Source organism: Xyrauchen texanus, chromosome 10 (genome assembly GCF_025860055.1).
Source record: "Xyrauchen texanus isolate HMW12.3.18 chromosome 10, RBS_HiC_50CHRs, whole genome shotgun sequence".
Classification (NCBI taxonomy): domain Eukaryota; kingdom Metazoa; phylum Chordata; class Actinopteri; order Cypriniformes; family Catostomidae; genus Xyrauchen; species Xyrauchen texanus.
This window is the reverse complement of record NC_068285.1, coordinates 13256668-13275590: the sequence shown is the minus strand read 5'-3', so window position 1 is coordinate 13275590 and position 18923 is coordinate 13256668. Positions and strand designations below refer to the sequence as shown.

Genomic DNA, 18923 nt, shown 5'->3' with positions numbered 1-18923 from the left:
AGAGAGACATACATACAGTACGCAGAGAGAGAGACATACATACAGTACGCAGCGAGAGAGAGACATACATACAGTACGCAGAGAGAGAGAGACATACATACAGTATGCAGAGAGAGAGACATACATACAGTATGCAGAGAGAGAGAGAGAGAGAGAGAGAGAGAGAGAGAGAGAGATGCACATGTTGCTGCCCATTATGTATCAACATACCACAACCTGAAGGACAGTGAAAGATCTGGACAAACAAAAACACACACAAAATGTGATATGGGGAAATAAATAATAATAGAAATGTATATATTATTGTTATTTATATATTACTAATAATTATATGATATACTTTCCAAGTTATTGGACAAAATGTATTTTGTTTTATTTTATATGATGCTTAGGCAACATTGTTTTTGAAACTTTCATGCCAATAAAGTCCATTGAATTGAAATTGAATTGTGATCGCATCAACCAACACGAGCAAACAGCCTATTGCGTTCAACTTTATACAAAAGAGCAGCACCCATTGAGGTCATTTTTCTCAGCTTTATTTCAACTGGTCGATCAACAGACCGACAAGTGTTGACAGGCTTCAGTTAAGCATGAAATGGTGGCAATGACAAGAACCTCTCTCTCAATGTGAGCAAGTTATGACGTGTACATTGACCCCTGCTGCCGTACAGTAGGCGATTAAGGACAAGCATAAACTAAGAAAACTTTCCTCAACCGTATTGGGGTATGAGGACATACACACCATCAAGTGATGACTAGTCAGTGACTTCCATTGAAGCCTAAATTATTCATGTTTGCATGAAATGATTTACTATATTTCAAGCTTTTTACAACTTAAAAATAGATCAATACCTAATATCACTACCATATCTTGCTATTTACTGTAAATACACAACTTTTCATTTGTTTATTTTCTTACAAACCCTGTACTGAGAAGTTAATCAGTAAATATAAGGCATAAGAATGGAGAAGTTAAAAGGGACAATGAGGGAAATGTTTCCGCAGTGTTGCATCTCATCTATTGTCCATTAATGAGAAAGTAAGATTTCTGGAGGACTGAAATGTTTCATCATTTTCCATCTCAGCTAGAGTTATATTAGAGCTGATGACAGACTCATTGACACTTTCAAAAAGCATGGTCAAATTTGGTAGTCCATCTCTCGAGTTCAGATGGAGAATGAATCACTATGGAATTTGTAAACCGCAAGATCTAGCAAATTTATTTCGTTTTTAATCGGTATATTTTTGGCTAGGCAAACTCTAATGAGTTAAAGTGATAGTTCTCCCAAAAATGACAATTCGTATATCACTTACTCACACAAAAAGTAGAAAGTTAGGGACCGACGGACTCAATCGCCATTCACTTTAAAAGGCATCTTTGTGCCATATGGTGAAAATGAATGGTGACTAACACTGTCAGTCCCTACACTCTGTCAAACATCTCCTTTTGTGTTCCAACATAGAAAGTCAAACACACTTAGAATGACATGAGGGTGAGTCAATGACAGATCGTTACTTTATAGGTGAACTATCTCGAAAAACAATGATAACGGTGTGTTTAGGGTTTGAAATGACTGGTACAGTTACCATATTTCTGCAACAATACAACATAGAATAAAACAACAATTCCAGAACCCTTTGTTACGGTCTAGTCATCTGAAAAGCAGATGCATTATGAATAATAAAAAAAAAAACGGAAACAAAAAACGGAAAAAATGCCATATAGAAAGCAGTGTGCAACTTTACATGCAAATATGCCCAACTTCTTCATCGGAGGTCGGTTCCAAACAGCAGCATGCACTGAACTTGACAAATTATTTTGAAAAGTTACAAGAATCGATTAAGCATTAGTGTTGATATTCAGTAACGGTTGTTTTAAGTCCAGTAACTCTCCCTCAGGATACAAAGGCAGTCTTGTATGACCTACTGCCTTACAAAACCAGTCCCTAGGCAGCACATGGACAAGGTTTGCTCTCAACAAGGTCACAAACGTAAAGAAGTTTTGCTTACAACCAGGTCAAGAAATTAAAACATTATTTAAAGGATGAAGCTTTTCCAACCAGAAGTGTAACAGGGAAATATTATAAGGAACGATCACAAAAGCCAGCATTCACATTGCAGATAGGGTTACAGAACAAAGTGCGAGAGGAGTAGTGACTAAATTCTTCAAACCTGCTTGACTCATGGTCTATCTTTGTAACACACAATAGTCCATTGTGACTGAAGCACTCGAGACATGCTGTTTGGGAAATGGAAGTGTTCTCTTGGCACTTTTGGACCTGTCATAACTCTTGTTTGCAAATCTTAATGTTCTCTGCCTTTGGAGAGGGCAATGAAGTCCAACAACCCCCCTGAGAGAACTTAAAGTTAATGGCTGTTCCCTGAAAAAGGGGTACGTCATCTAAAGCAGTTAGTTTTTACAGTTCAGTTTACACTCAGACGCCTTCCGCTCGGAGTGTCAAACAATATTCACAGTGCATAACATGGGGTAGTGTATTGACGAACGAACATTTAAGGAGCTATTATACCAAAAAATGTAAATACTGTCATCATTCGGTCACCCTCATTATGTTCCGAACCCGTTTTGACTCTTTGTTCTTTTCTTCTGTGCAAAACCAGATTGATCGCCTCAGTCAACATTTAATTTCAATGTATGAACAAATGATGCAATGAAACTGATCGGTGACTGTGGCTGTCAGTCCCTAGCAATCTGCCCAACGTATTCCACGGAGGAAAGAAAGTCATACAGGTGCATAAGGGTGAATAAATAATGACAGAATTTCCATTTTCAGGTGAACCATTCCTTTAATATGTTGCCTGACGTGGTAGACAAGACATTTTACTGGGACCTGCTTTTCCGTTTCCCTCTCAACTGCTATGAGCTATCTACATCCAGGTTTGGACTTTATGCTCTGCTAGCTCTTAATGCATGTAAAATCTAATGTGCAATGGTACCTAGGAGAAAGTTATTGGTGATTATTGGTGGTGGAATGCAACATTTCCCGTAAGTCTCGCACTTCTCGGTCCAATGAGAGAGATGCGTTTGATATGTGAAGGAATGTTATCCAATGGGGAATGGCTGTTAATAAAGTGCAGGTTTTGTGAGTTTAGTTGTGCACGTGAAATTGTCTGCTTATGAACGTATGGGTCAGCATGAAGAACCCTCGTTGCTGATGCAGCATTAGCGACTGGTCACAGTGTTTACCTCCCCACAGGTGGTAAAGGAGGAGCTCCTCTCATTACTGCTAAACAAACAGAGACAGGTGTCAGTCCAAGATCAGTTTTAACTTGTCACATCAAACCATGGCATCTAATATCACTGTTTTCTTCCTTTTAGACAGTATGAAAAGGACTGAAGGATTCAGCAAACCTACTGAAATTGAATATTTATTTATTTGTTCATCCCCCTTTTCTCACAGTTTGGAGTGCCCAATTCCCACTACTTAGTAGGTCCTCGTGGTGGTGCGGTTACTCACCTCAGTCCAGGTGGCGGAGGACAAGTCTCAGTTGCCTCCGCTTTTGAGACAGTCAATCTGCACATCTTATCATGTGGCTCATTGTGCATGACACCATGGAGACTCACAGCATGTGGAGACTCATGCTACTCTCCGCGATCCACGCACAACTTAGCATGCACCCCATTGAGAGTGAGAACCACTAAACGTGACCACGAGGAGGTTACCCCATGTGACTCTACCCTCCCTAGCAACCGGGCCAATTTGGTTGCTTAGGAGACCTGGCTGGAGTCACTCAGCATGCGTGGATTCGAACTCACGACTCCAGGGGTGGTAGTCAGCATCAATACTCGCTGAGCTACCCATGAAACCCCCCCAAATTTGAATATTTAAAACGAACAGTACAGGTAACCTTTGCTCAGTAACCAGATTCAATTGATAGAAAAACAGTGATGGAAAAAAAGAGTCACTTAATAGCCATAACTATTAATATAGGGCAGCAGTAGGATTAATTAAATGTATTTGTTGAAGACTCAAATCTCAAACTTTATTTTGTTTTGAACCAAACAGCAAAATCCAAATTTTTTACAAATTTCTATTACTTTTCCATGAACTTTCAACTCATTTGAAATTGCTGGATTATAATTAAATGTGTTAAGACATGAGGAATCACATTTTCCTTGATCTTTTAACATTTAAGTGTTCATTGTGCTATAAAAGCATACTGTAAGTTTCAGAACTCAAAACTTTTGAGACAAAGCTGCCGAAACGACTTGCTCTCTCCTTCCTACACATTGTGATATAACTGTGGTATACAGTGACAAGAAAAAGTATGTGAACCCATTGGAATGAGCTAGTTTTCTGCATTAATTGGTCATAAAATGCGATCTCATCTTTATTAAAGTCAGACAAACACAATGTACTCAGAAATAGTTCACCCAAAAATGAAAATTGTCTCATCATTTACTCACCCTTATGCCATCCCAGATGTGTCTTTCTTTCATCTGCTGAACTCAAGATTTTAGAAGAACTTCTCAATTTATCTTCAATTACATTTGGTCAATAAAATGCAAGTGGGTCGGTGCCAAATTTTTGAAGATTCAAAAATCACAGGTCAGCATAAAAGTAATCAATACAACTCCAGTGGTTAAATCAATGTTTGCAGAAGCGGTATGATAGGTGTGAGTGAGAAACAGATCAATATTTAAGTCCTTTTTTACTATAAATTCCCCTTTCTGCTCATTAAATCTCCACTTTAGCTTTCACATTCTTCTTCTTCAGTTTTTGGTGATTCATATTCTTCATGCATATCACCCCCTACTGTGCAGGGAGAAGAATTTCTAGCAAAAAAGGCAAATAAATATTGAAGATATGGATTAAAACTGGAGTTGTATGTATTACGTTTATGATGCCATTATGTGTTTTTTTGGAGCGTCAAAATATTGGCACCCATTCACTTGCATTGTATGGATCTACAGAGCTGAACTATTCTTCTAAAAATCATAATCTGTGATCTGTAGAAGAAACATCTAGAATGGCATGAGGGAGAGTAAATTATATGCTGTGGAAAAAGTAATTGAATCCTTGGATTTAATAACTGGTTGATCCACCTTTGGCAGCAATAACCCAAGCATTTCCGGTGGCTGAAGTTTAGATCTGCACAACGTTCAGAAGGAATTTTGAACCATTCATACTTACAGAATTGCTTCAGTTCAGCCATATTCTTAGGATGTCTAGTGTGAACGGATCTCTTGAGACCATTCTGCAATTATCCTTTAGGATATCTTGATAAACTCTGCAATTAATTTTTACCCGATGATGACAAGCGGTCCATGCCCCAAAGCAGCCACAAATCATGATGCTCCCTGCACCGTTCTTCACCGCTGGGATGATGTTTTCATCTTATGCCATACGTAGTGCTGCATGTACTTCCCAAACAATTCAACCTTAGTTCTATCAGTCCACAAAACATTTTCCCTATTTCAACTACTAAATGAAAAATAACATCAGCTGTGTGAGCTTTTGAAGTAATGTCCTATGATTATTAACAGTTAACATATACTGTAGATGTGCGACAACACAGCCAGACTGCTCCTGTCTGTACCTTTAACTCAGTGGTTCTCAACCGGTTTTGCTTCAGGACAGATTTTACATTGGACATCAAGTGTCGACCTGCCATAGATTAAAAATAACCTTTATATAATGCATCTTGGGTCGCATTTCCTTTTATGTTCAAGTGACATTTTTGTTGTTGATGTCAACAACAAAATCTACAGAAAGTTGTCTCTCCCCCTTTTAAAAATTGAAGAGCATATTTACTTATATGAGCCCATTATTATCCTGTTTGTTACCTAATATTACATATTTATACACATATTACACAGAAGGAAAGGCTCCTCATTACCACGGTTAGGTCAGTGTGCTAGTCTTAAATAATAGTAATAATAATAGTAATAATAAATTAATGTATTTATGAAAAATAAATATTAGCTGAAACACATCTTAAAACTTTAACTAAAACTGCCACTGTTGATATAAAATGAAATCTAATAGATTCTACATTAAGATTATTTCATATGAAACTATAACATGTTGTCAAAATATAACTCATGTAAAATCCTGAAACAAATTTGTAAAGGTGATGTGTATAATTATTAATATTTTTAACTATTTTTGTAAAGGGGCCACATCGGGCTGTAAGTAGTGCATGGGGGGGCCACATTGTATTACTTTTGTGATATAATGTTCTGCATTGATTTGGTTTTTGTATCTTTTAAGGCCAGAAATATTTGTGTACTCAATTTTCTGAAGTGTATCTGTGATTAATGGGACTATTCAGCAATTGTCTAAAGTATTATATTGCTCTACAAAGATAGATACTTTTCTATCAGGCATTAAAAAACTGAAAAACTGAATAGGCTAAGCTTATACATTTATTTTACCATCTCTACTTCCCTGTTAATTTATTATTCAATTTAACACTTTCTACATCAGGGGTCTGTTTTAATAAAAAAAAAGAATGACATTTATAGAACTTTTAATGTTTGTCGCAAAGCGGGCGAGTTTACTTTTTTCTAAAACATTACACGTTAACATGCTAAAAGGGTCATGATGCGGGTCTCCTCGATGGTTTCAGCACACAACTGAATAACACAGGCTGCATGACTGATTACTGCAAGAGTTAGATTAACATACAGGTGTGAAGGGACTTCAACGTTTCTAAATTGCACAAATAAAAAATAAATATACATATTCATCTCTGGCTTGCTTTTGCTAGCATGTCAATGATGCCGAGATCTACTTCTATAACATCTTCTTAATTTAATCACTGAGAAGGTTTACCTGCAAAGTAGCACCAAACATCACAAGCAGCCTCACGAATGGACACAGAGTAGCCGTATAACACTTTTCCTTAAGTAGAATATTGCACTACAGATCGCCAAGTTTGTTCAAAGGGGAAAGTGAGAGAAAGAAAAAGTGCACTCGAGTGCATGGTTGCCAGATTGCACAAAATAAGAATAACATTAGATGGAATATTTCCAATTTGCGCAAGTATAAATCTCAAACTGGAGGTTTTGCGACTCTTATCTGGCAACCCTGAGCATGTTAAACGCCTGTGGATAAGCGTGACGTCCCAATGAAAATTAATTGAAATATCCAATGAAAAAATTCCACATGTGGAGGGCCTGATCCGGACCGTAAATTGCCCATGACTGCTTTAGCTGTTTGCGAGATTATCATTAAATCTGCCTCGACAGTCCTAAATAGTCTATCACTTGGGCGGCCACCAAAATAACTTCAATGGGACAACCATGGCATTGTTCTTTCCCTGCTGTCAGCGAGCGACACAGTCCAACTAGACCAGTTGAGAAACACTGATTTAACTCACACACACACTCATGTCAGACCGCCTCACTTCTCTCAGACATTTTCTCCGCTGCATGTTTGTGTGTGTGTCACAAGTTGACGAGTCTGACAGGGAAACAAGGAGGAAAGGAGATGCGCACGCGCATGTGAGATTCTCCGTCCGGTTGCATTTTTTTCTCAATACCGTAGATAAGCAAATGTACATGTATGATAACCGTCCATTTTCAAACCGTGGTATATCGTGAAACCGGTATACCGCTGCAACCCTAGTGTCAAGATGGTTTTTAGCAAACCATAGTTGGAAAGCAGTGGCTTCCTTTGTGGTGTCCTGCCATGGACACCATGCTTGTTTAATGTTTTCTGTATAGTAGACTAATGAACAGAGATGTTAACCAGTTCCAATGATTCCCTTCAAGTCTTTAAAGGTCACGAGCATTTTGTGGTGTGCACATTCAGTCATCTTGTCTGGACGGCCACTTCTAGGGAAAGAAGCCTACTAATAACTCATCTGTTGAAGGCTTTTTATAAGTAGCTCTAATCCACACCTGCAATACAGTTTATTTAATTGGATGACAGGTTTGCAAACTCCTGACACTAATTAGATTTAGTTGACATCATTAGCCAAGAGGTTCACATACTTTTTCCAACCTACACAGTGAATGATGTAAACAATCTGTACAACAACAATACAATAATTTGTGTCATTAGTTGAAACAGACTGTTACATTACTGTAACTTAGATGAAGACAACATTTTAAGACAACATTGTACATAAATGCAGGTAATTCTAAAGTGTTCATGTACTTTGTCTTGCCACTGTACATTTGGATCTGTCCGGTTCCATAACAAAACATCAACGCCTACTTTACCTTATCACTTCCATAGCCCCACCCAGTAGTGCTGAGCAGTGAGATGACAAGGAGAGAGCAGGTCAGTCAAGAGCAGAAAGCCCATCATACAGTAACAGTGGGCGTTTACTGTCAAATCTTTGAGAAGCAGCACCAAAACAGAGCGCTTCTGACAGAGGGTGAGAATGAGGGTGGTCATGTTTTTCAAATATATGACTGTTTTTGTGTGCAAAAAAACTTTACTAATATTATAAGTGAAACTTATGGAACACATTAAAATATCATGACCCCTTAAAAAAGAAATAGCTTCAGAATGATTTGTTAATGAATCATTTAGATTATATGTTAACTGACTGGCCTGATTCATTGAAAAGAACAGAATCAAAAGGATGATTCGCTCACAAATTGAACATCACTATGGTTTGGGAGCAAGTTTTACTCTACACAAGAGTCAAAGTGATGTCTAGCTGAAAATTTAAAATTCCCTGATATTTCCAGGTTTTCTAAGAGTATGGAATCCTGTAGGTCCAACTTTTGTAGGACTTACCTCTGTTGGCTTTGCTTGGGTATATCTTAGTGAAGTGTCTATACTCTTCTGGAGGAGGAAAGTCGTCCAGAGGATGAAAAGAGTACTTGGACTCGAAATCATCTACTGGAAGAGGCATAGGAAAGATAAGAACTTCTCAGGGATGTTCAAGGACCTTTCAAGCTCAGAACAGTGACAAATGTACATATGATTTCAGCTAACAAATTGATTCTGCTTAGACCAGGATAAGTAATAAGCTTGTCTGATCTCTTAATTATTCATGCTATATTTCCATAAATATGCCTGAATACCACCAGATTGTCTTAAAGCCATTAAGTCGAATCATTTGATGTTCAATACTTTGATTTATCAAACCAGATTACACAACATTAATCCTAACCTTTATGGTTAATTAATTAGAGCAGTAATTTTGAGGTATCTATCATAATATGACACTGCAGTAAGATAAGGATGAAGCCTCTGTAAATTAATCTCTGATCTTTTTTGTTTGGAGAAAATATTTGAGAAACATTAAACATCTCTAAATTAAGTTAGGATCTTGAAGGCAGGTGAGACTGCAAGTGGAGGCGAGAGTGAGCTTGAAGGACTCACCTACAAAGGAACGAGGAATGGAAGTGTGTCCATTGCGGATAGGCGGGGGAGGGGGTGGGGGTCCGGCTGGTGTACGGGAGGGGGGAGGAGGGGCTTGCCTCGGCTGGGAACATCTGAGGTGCTACCTCGGTAAGGAGGTGGCGGTGGCAGAGCATCCCGGCCATTTCGAGATGGCTGTCCAGGAACTGGAGGAGCTGGTGTACAAAGGAATCACATTTAAAACATAAAACATATATAAAGTAATGCAAAAATATTACGAGTATAAAAGTGGGCTGAAATTATGGTTTGATTAAATAGATCATATTAATTAAATGGAACTGCATTTCTAATTAAAGGCTTATACCTAGCATTGATTGTGATTCTAGTACAGGCATTTTGGCAAAACCTGTCTGCAGGACACCACAAATGCAAAGCATGTAATGCTCTATATGTTAGGGAAAAAGGTTGAGCAAAACTTTGAGAACTTGACGAAGACACACTTGTCTTTAAAATGTTCTATATAAAATAACATTTAAGCCAGATTGTAAAGTGTGGGATTGTGGGTACTGTGCACAATTTTAATCATTACTGCAAGTTTTGCATTCATTACGTGGGACAATTGCATCAGCGTCCAACACCTTGTTGGACGCTTGTTTCGCCGTGCTAGTTTCGTTCACACCTTAAAGGATGCACCACATTTGCTCAACTTTGGTTAAACTGGATGAAACAATTAAAGCTGTTAGGTAAAACTCTACCTTTATAAAATTACCTTAAAATTATCCACTGAAAAAAAAAATAAATAAATAAAAATCACATTAAAAGATAATGTGACTGTTAAACAATTGACTTTTATATATTTAAGACCACCAGTACCTAAAGACAATAGACCTCACCTGCTCCCCGTCCCGGAGGCTCTCGTGCTGGAGGCGGGGGTCTGCCAGCTTGTGGGGTGGGTGATGGTGGGGGAGGAGGGGCATGCCCACGTGTTGGGGTGTGTCCACCCACTGAAGGCTTCTTACTGAGTGAGTTGTGCCTCTGGGGCAGCTCAGGGGCCACCTCGTTCACAGGACTGGAGGGGCCATTTGAGACCCCGGACTGCTGACGGTAAGGAGGTGGAGGCGGGGCCAGGGAGGAAGAGGACGACGAAGAGGTGCGGCTGCTCAAAGGAGATGGAGGGGGTTTCACTGGCGGAGGAGGTGCTTTTTCACGCTCAGGTGCTGGCGAGGGTCCTCTCTGCCCTGGAGTTGGCGGAAGGGGTTTTTCTCGGTTGTACGAGGCCACCGCAGCCTTCTGCGTTGGTGCCAGCGGAGCATTTCCCCTTCGAGACATGGGGGGTGGAAGAGGGGGGGCAGAAGAGCTGTGCTTCATAGCTGTAGAGGGGCTGCTGCCTCCACCGGGGGACCGGGAGAGATCGGGCAGGGATGGTCTCTGGGGACGACTGGACTCTGGAGGAGAGTTTTGCTGAGAGGGACTGTCAGTATCGTCATGGGCACCAGGTGGGCGAGGAGCAGCAGAACGAGTGCCAGGCGGATGAAGTGCAGACCTGCTGACGGAACCATCTGCAACATACAGTTCAACTGGGGAATTAACAATAATTAAAGCCGAGGTGTTTAGTTTCTGCACACTAGTGTTTCAAACAGGTTTCCCCAAACACTTCTATCATTTTGTAAGATGAAAACAGATGGTCCTGCCTTAAACTCAGCCAATGTTGCAAATTTTAGCTGAGAATGCTCAAAAACAGCAACGCTTCAGGAAAATCAATTTATGAATGGCTTATAGTTGGTTCTACATATTAAGATGGGATAGCAGAAATATTTTAACAGTGATCAACTGAAATACATTTTTATGTCATTAATTTATAGTGTGGCATTTAAACTGTTAACAAAACAGAGAATATATTAGAAATGTAATACTTTGAGCACATTTGGCAGAATCATTTACTAACAGTCTGAAATTTTAAGGCAAAGATCACTGCAGAATAAACAGATACACATTTTTGGTAAAGAAGCATTGATACAAAACGTGTGTGCCGAACTGCCGATGCCAATGTATGATTATTTAGAACAATATCTGCCAATACTGTTAGTTTTGTGGTGTTGCTTGTTTATAATCACTGATAATTAATTACTTTTCTAACATTACAAGGACTAACATTCAGCGTAACATCTCATTTTGTGCTCCACAGAGAAATTTCTATGGGCTTGGAACAACAGATGGTCGAGCAATTTTCATTTTTGGGAGAACTATCCTTTTAACTACCTTAAAAGTATTTGTTTAAGTTTAGGCCAAGAAAAACAATATACATCTAAGTGAACACATGATTGCATATCTTGCTGGAAAACAAATTACTGAATAGAAGGATCATTCCATCTGAATAAAACTAGAGGTGAGAATTGACCCAAGTAGTAGTCCCCTGGGAGATTTAGATGAGACTGTTGTTAAAATTTGTATGTTTTTTTTAGTATTATGAGTTTTACTACCGCAAATCTTGGGGTGCCACAAGATTTAGTAAATTCTCAAAGTGTGCCGTGACTGAAAAAAGTTTGGTAAACATTGCTCTACAATACTCAATTCTGAGGTCAATTGCGCCATCTAGCACTCTGATATTTCTATACCGCACATCCATATATCAGACCACTCATCTGGGTATTGCGAGCCACCTTTACTACCGGTACTTCTCGGATCACTGTGCAATCACTACAAGTTAATAAAATGATTGCAACTCAAATCAATGTTTCTTGTTCATTTTTATTGATGTATTTGGCAAGTAATCTTGTAATAAACTTGATTATGAGCAGTCAGACATTATTTACTAAATAAACAACAACATAACACCGACGCAAACCAGAGGTGGAAATTAGCTGTTCAGCGATTACTTTCTTCGATTACAATTCGCAAATAAATATTGTATGTTCATGTATTTATTTATTTGGTTAGTAGCTGTCTTATAAGAGGGATAATTTACAGTCAACCAGCTGTAATCCCAAAATAAACCCTTTCAGGGTGATACAAGATCATCATCACCCTGTCTGGGTTTATTTTTGCTATTACAAATGGCTGACTGTACATTATCCCTTACTTAATGCTAGTTCCACCTCGTGAAATATCAGCAGTGCAAAGCTTAAAAATTGCAACTTCGACTCCAGCTAGGTCTCCTAAGCAACCAAATTGGCCCGGTTGCTAGGGAGGGTAGAGTCACATGGAGTAACCTCCTCATGGTCGCTATAAAGTGGTTCGTTCTCGGCGGGGCGCGTGGTGAGTTGAGTGTGTGATCAACAAGCCACATGATAAGATGCGCAGGTTGACTTAAAAGCACATTGGGAATTGGGCATTCCAAAAAGGGGAACCCCCCCAGCAACTTTGCTGTCATTGTAATCTAATTAAAAGTAATTCCACAGAAGAGACATTTTCTTTGACAAGAAACAATCAGTCCTGATTGACTATTTTTAAGCACTCTGCCAATAGTGCAGATAATTGCTTTTATAGGCCAATATAAATGTTTGGCTGATACATGGCTGAATCTCTCATTTTTGCGAACATTTACAGTAGCGTGAAGCTAAATGCCTCAACATTTATTCAAGTCCTGAACTTTTCAAACAATTTATTAGAGAATAAATTACTCAAAATCATGCAACATTAAATAGACCAAAAATACACATTTTAAAAACAATCAACACACCTCCAACAGGTCGCAATTTTGGGACACCACCCTGAAACAGCCCTCCCACTGGCTGCACTGGTGCAGAACTTCCTGCACTGCTGGATACGCATCCACTGCTTACTTTCGGCTCTGAGGTACCACAAAAGCATTCATGATTCATTCTGATTGGCATGTTTATAAATATTATTTACATGTTAGACTGTTTGCTTATTAAAGCACGTAAACTAAGCATTGAAAAGGGGGTGAGCCTATCAATACATTCACCTCTCAAGGCAAGACTGTTCTCAAGTCTATTTTACGGACACTTACTCTCAATCATTGGTGCACTTCTATCATTGACAACACCGACGTTCTTCAACTTGGCCCCTTTACAGATATCAGAGAGCAACGCCCCTCTGCCCTTTGCTTCATCCCGGGTCAGCTTGGGAGGGGTAGTGTTTGCCTGAGGAAAAAAAATCCACAGCCACATAATGAACACTGGCATATTTTAACAAGAAAGATGATTTAATAACAACAAATTAGTGGTTGACAGGTATATCGCTGAGGCCGATAAAAGTTTTCCATTTGGCCAATTTGTTTCTTGAGGGCACTGAGAATCGCCTGCTTACATGTGAAGAGACTGAGACATGTAAACGACCAGTCACAGTTAGTTTTGTTGTTACATGCCATCATGTAACTACAAGAATAGTCCAGTGTGCATTTAAACGTTCCACATATATGAGCAGTGCCAGACACATTTGAGCTCATTATGTGAAAGTGCTCGCCTGTTTCATTCTCCCTCTCTCTTCTCAACAGTTCCCTGCAACTTTAACTGTCTTGTCCATTGATAAAAAGACAAATATCAATAAATCTAACATCACATGCCATCTGTAAATATGCACATATCTCGTATAAACCGATGTATTAAACCAACGACTTGAGTAGATCCAGCATCCTGTGGAGTGCTCATATCCTCAACAGTTCCCTGTAACTTTTAACTTTTTTTTTCCTAATGATAATTGGTGTGCAATTGGTTTGATTCATTATTTTTTTGACAAAATGCGATTGTTAATGTGCACATGCCATTCATGGTTGATGGACTACTGTGTGTGCTGTTTTGTCCTTCTTCCTAATATATTAACAATTTCTTCATGTGCAAATTACTCAAATTTGATGACTAAACAGAAATCAGAAGAAACTTCTATTAATCTATTATTTAAACTACAGTTTAAGTTTAAGTTCAAGTTTAGTGTGAAATTGAGTAAATATAGTGCTAAATAAGAGTGTATTTAGCAATTTTATGTTTATTATTTACTATATTAAACTGTGTGATATATCGGCATTTTATTGGCCACCCTGCTCTCTGGATATCAGCCATTAAAAACCCCATAACGGTCGATCATTATAACAAATATCATGATCCTCCTGAAATGCTTCAGACCCTTCAAAGTTTTTACTCTATGCATTTTGTTGTTTCCATTTGTTACTTGGGTCTGTACCTCCACCAAGAGAAATTGCTTGTGAATCTTATTGTGGGGCTTTTCCACTGCACGGTACAACTCGACTCAACTCTGCTCGGTTTTTTGGGGTTTTCCACAGTGTATAGTACCTGGTACTTTTTTTAGTAGCACCTCGGTTGAGGTTCCAAGCTAGCAGATCCGATACTAAATGTGACGTCAAAATCCTGCAGATCACTGATTGGTCAGGGAGAATCGTCACTACCAGCGTCAATGGATTTCAGACACGTGACATCAACCTGCTAGATTTAAAGTTAGTAACAGCGATAACAGTATCATTTGTTCACACGACTTTCGAATTGTGAAAAAAGAAATGGCTGTGCACAAAACCACGCCATGGTCAATAAACGAGGTGTAGACGGTCCACTCGTTAGCGATGAGTGAAACAAAAAAGTCTCTCAGGAAGTGTATCCAGGGCTACCACCGGACCTACCAACAGTGTAGGGAAAAGTTACAAAAAAATTAAAAGTGACAACAGAACCATCAAGGAAAAGTGGAAGCGGTTCGACCAAATGGACGCTATCTAAACGGTGAGCAATGGGAGGGAGAGTGCCCTGGACTGGCGTTGATCCACGATGGAGGATGGTACGTTTTGTTACATTAACTCTATACTCTGCTTTAAAACTTCACTTTATTTTGTTGACCAGCTACTGGAAGCTTCTAAAACAACGAGGCCAATTTAACTGTTACACTTGTGTAAAATCACCATGCAACAACTGCTTTATGCAGCACAATGAGCTAGTAGCTAACAGCTAGCGGTTGTGCTATTGTTTTGGTCAGTTTGTGTCATGTTTAAGATGATGTCACGGCAGTAGAGGCGGCGCAACTATGACAATCAGCCTATAATCACACTCACGTTGAGGTGGCACTAAGCTGCAGTGGAAATGCAAGCTCAGAAAAGTAAAGCGAGTAGAGTTGAGGTGAGTCGACCGTAACGTGCAGTGGAAAAGTGCCATTATACCAAGTAGTTCAGCAAATGCATCCTTCAGGGCACTTTAAATAATAACTACTTTAATTTCTGTTTTGTAAAATATTTCTGTGCAGGCACTAAACAGATGCAGAAGGAGCTTAAACCTTAGGCGCAACAGTACAATACTGTTTTTATTATTATATTGTATTATGCCGCAATATATTTCTAAATCAAACAATCAGAAATTTTTTCTTCATCCATCCAATCCAAGAGTACCAACATATCCATTACATTTAAACAATGTGTTGTATTTTGCATTAAAGCATGTGACAAAGCATCAAGCCTGCAAAGTTTAAACAGAGCTTGGTGAAAATTAGCATTGCGCTCAGTGTAACTTTATATTTATAAGTAAAACATTTGCATGGATTTGCATTGCTGTATCAGGACGCCCTTGGTGAGTCTAGGCCGTTACACTGTTGTAACAATAACCCTACGGACACAAACACTAGAGCAGTGGTTCCTAGAAGATCCAACAAAAAGAATCTCACAAGCCCTTACTTGGCCACGCGGCAGCCAGCGCACCTCTGTTAGATACAAAATATTTGTCATCCTCGCGTAGTTGTGCAAAGAGGTTCTTGTTTACCTTGTTGGACAGTATTTTTAAGTTGAGATTTTTACACCTTGCTGATTTAGACGATTATGCTGACTTGCTGTATTGAGCATTTTATAGATGTTAAACTGCCTCAAAGCATATGAGGTTCTGCACTAGAATACGCACCTGTTTTAAGGTGGGGGGAGGAGGGGGTCCCCCAGGGGGTGGAGGGGGCGGGGGAGGAATGGGCATCCTGGATCTGTGTCCGGTCTTCGCAGCTGAGTTCGTGTCACGCTTAAAACTTCATGAAGACAATTACCTAATGAAACACAAAAGCATAAACCCAACCATTTACAAGAGACAGGTGCACACATAAGTTCACAAATAAATGTATGGGTCAGATACGCGATACATAAATTGGGTGTCATTAAACAAATGGCAGATTTTAATTCATGGGACGTCTCAATGAATGAAAAGCCTCTTCTTTAACAGGTAAAAAAAGATGGCTACAAAACAGCTCAGATAATGTCAGCTATTTAGATATGACTTCACATTATCCAGTTCTTATCAGTATTTCCTTGAACCCCCGTCTGCTCCTTTCCAAAAAGCAAACAAACAAAAACAGTTCCCACAAAACTTGCCATTGTTACTACAGTAAAATCATAATATTTGTATATTTATAATATATTATCTCTTTCTAACAGTGCAAGAAGCTTACAGAATCTTATTACTTTTTAGATGGCAGTGGTATCTAGCTGGTATGTAAACAAGACGGCCTGCAGCTTCCAATAAATAAGGAACATAGTGCCTCATTTTATCCGGATGCACCATTCAACACATTCCACAAAGTTAACATCTAATTTAGTTAACTAATCATCAAAGTTTGGAGTTAGACGGACACTTAAAAAGGCATGTAATTTTTATTTTGACCTTTATAAGATCGTGAATTTGCTCAATTATTGCTGTAGCTTAGCAAGGCCTCGCGCTTGGCAGGTGCATCCGTCACGTCAAGACGTTTTATGGCTAACTTGACGATTGTTTGGGAATACAATATTCTATCGGTCGAGTTAACTTGCCATAAAAGGTTTATTCGAAGATAATGACAATGTTTGAGCCTACTTTTCTCTGAAAAGTCCGATGTTTTCGCAAACCAGGTTATCCTCATACATGATATCTCGCGCGTCAATCGTCTTGATTTGCTCCTCCGTTCGTCCCGGAAGTTACGTCATTCTACGCAGACGTCGTAAAATAATAAATAAATAAATAACAAAAATAATACAATTATTCTTATCACATCTTTTTTTACTCACCCTCATGATATCCCAGTTGTGTATGACTTTCTTTCTTCTGCTGGACACAAATTAAGATTTATTTTTATTTTTTTATTTTTTCAAATTTCAGCTATGTAGGTCCAAACTATGCAAACAAGTGCTAATATTTTAAAGCTCCAAAAACCACATAAATGGAGCGTGATAGTAATCCATATGACTCCAGTGGTTAAATCCATGTGTTCAGACACAATATGATAGGTGTGGATGAGAAAAAGATCAATATTTAAGTCCTTTTATCACAAAGTCTTCTCCCTGCCCAGTAAGGGGCGATATGCATGAAGAATGCGAATCACTTAAAAACAAAAGAAGGAGAACGTGTAAGAGAAGGAAAAAGGAATTAAATATTGAATCTACTTCACACCTATCATATTGCTTCAGAAGAACTACTATGGTTGTCTGGATTACTTTTATGTTGCCCTTATCTGGATTTTGGAGCTTAAAAATCTTGGCACCTATTCAGTTGCATTGTAAGGACCTACAGAGTTGAAATATTCTTCTAAAAATCTTCATTTATGTTCTGCAAAAGAAAGAAAGTCATACACATCTGGGATGGCATGGGGGTGAGTAAATGAGGAGAGAAATTTCATTTTTGGGTGAACTATCCCTTTAACTATCGTGTATATGGTCATTAGAGACCTAGGTCTGTAATATGGTTGTTTTTCATTTTTATGAATATTTCACATATAAGTTTATCATCACAGGATATTTTTTTCTTTGTTTCTTACAAGAGAAATTAGTACTATATTCATACAAATTACTACTAATTCAAATGTCCCGAATTGGAGTCCCGGCTCCGCTGGGCCTTATCTCTTTGATGTATGAAAAATGAACCATAAAATACGTCTGAATATATTCTATTATATTATTTTCTTATTGTCTTGAAACTATTTTGAAATTGTACTATCTGGGCATTTTGCGCACATTTCTTTTTTTAATCTATTTATTAAAATGGAAATGTATTATCTATTTTAGGTTAAAATGTACATATGTATTGTTTTACATTATTTTAATCACTTTCACAACTTCATTTTACATGGTCCTGCTGACAAATTAACTTTTAAAATTAATTAAAGTTAGTTAAATTAACAATTAATTAATATTGGGGTCATAAAATACAGTATCGACGATTCTTCTAAAGTTTTAGCATCCCCTAGCACTGTAAAATGATGAAATGTGCGAGTTCTTCATTGATAAGGTATAACAGACACCTGCCAGGACAAAACTGCACATACAGACGTACACAAAACTCTCCATGTGGCCAAAAAATTAAACAAAATAAATGTCTGCACTCATTTATATATATATATACAGTACTGTGCAAAAGTTTTAGGCACTTGTGAAAAATGTTGCATAGTGAGTATGTCTTCAAAAATAATGCCATAAATAGTTTTCATTTATCACTTAATGTCATACAAAGTCCAGTAAACATAAAAAAGCTAAATCAGTATTTGGTGTGACCACCTTTGCCTTTAAAACAGCCCCAATTCTCCTAGGTACACAGTTTTTCTTGGTTGTTGGCAGATAGGATGTTCCAAGCTTCTTGGAGAATTCATCACAGTTCTTCTATATATTTAGGCGGACTCGATTGCTTCTGTCTCTTTATGTAATCTCAGACTGACACGATGTTCAGTGGGGTGTTTGTG

General features: G+C 38.4%; 1 protein-coding gene and 1 pseudogene across 1 annotated transcript in view; both read right to left on the bottom strand.

The window, feature by feature from the left end:
• The window catches only part of LOC127650920 (zinc finger protein 449-like), a 451526-nt gene that overhangs the window by 158123 nt on the left and 274480 nt on the right, over positions 1 to 18923 (bottom strand). The window lies entirely within an intron of this gene.
• On the bottom strand, positions 529 to 17173 carry LOC127650922 (WAS/WASL-interacting protein family member 2-like; annotated as a pseudogene).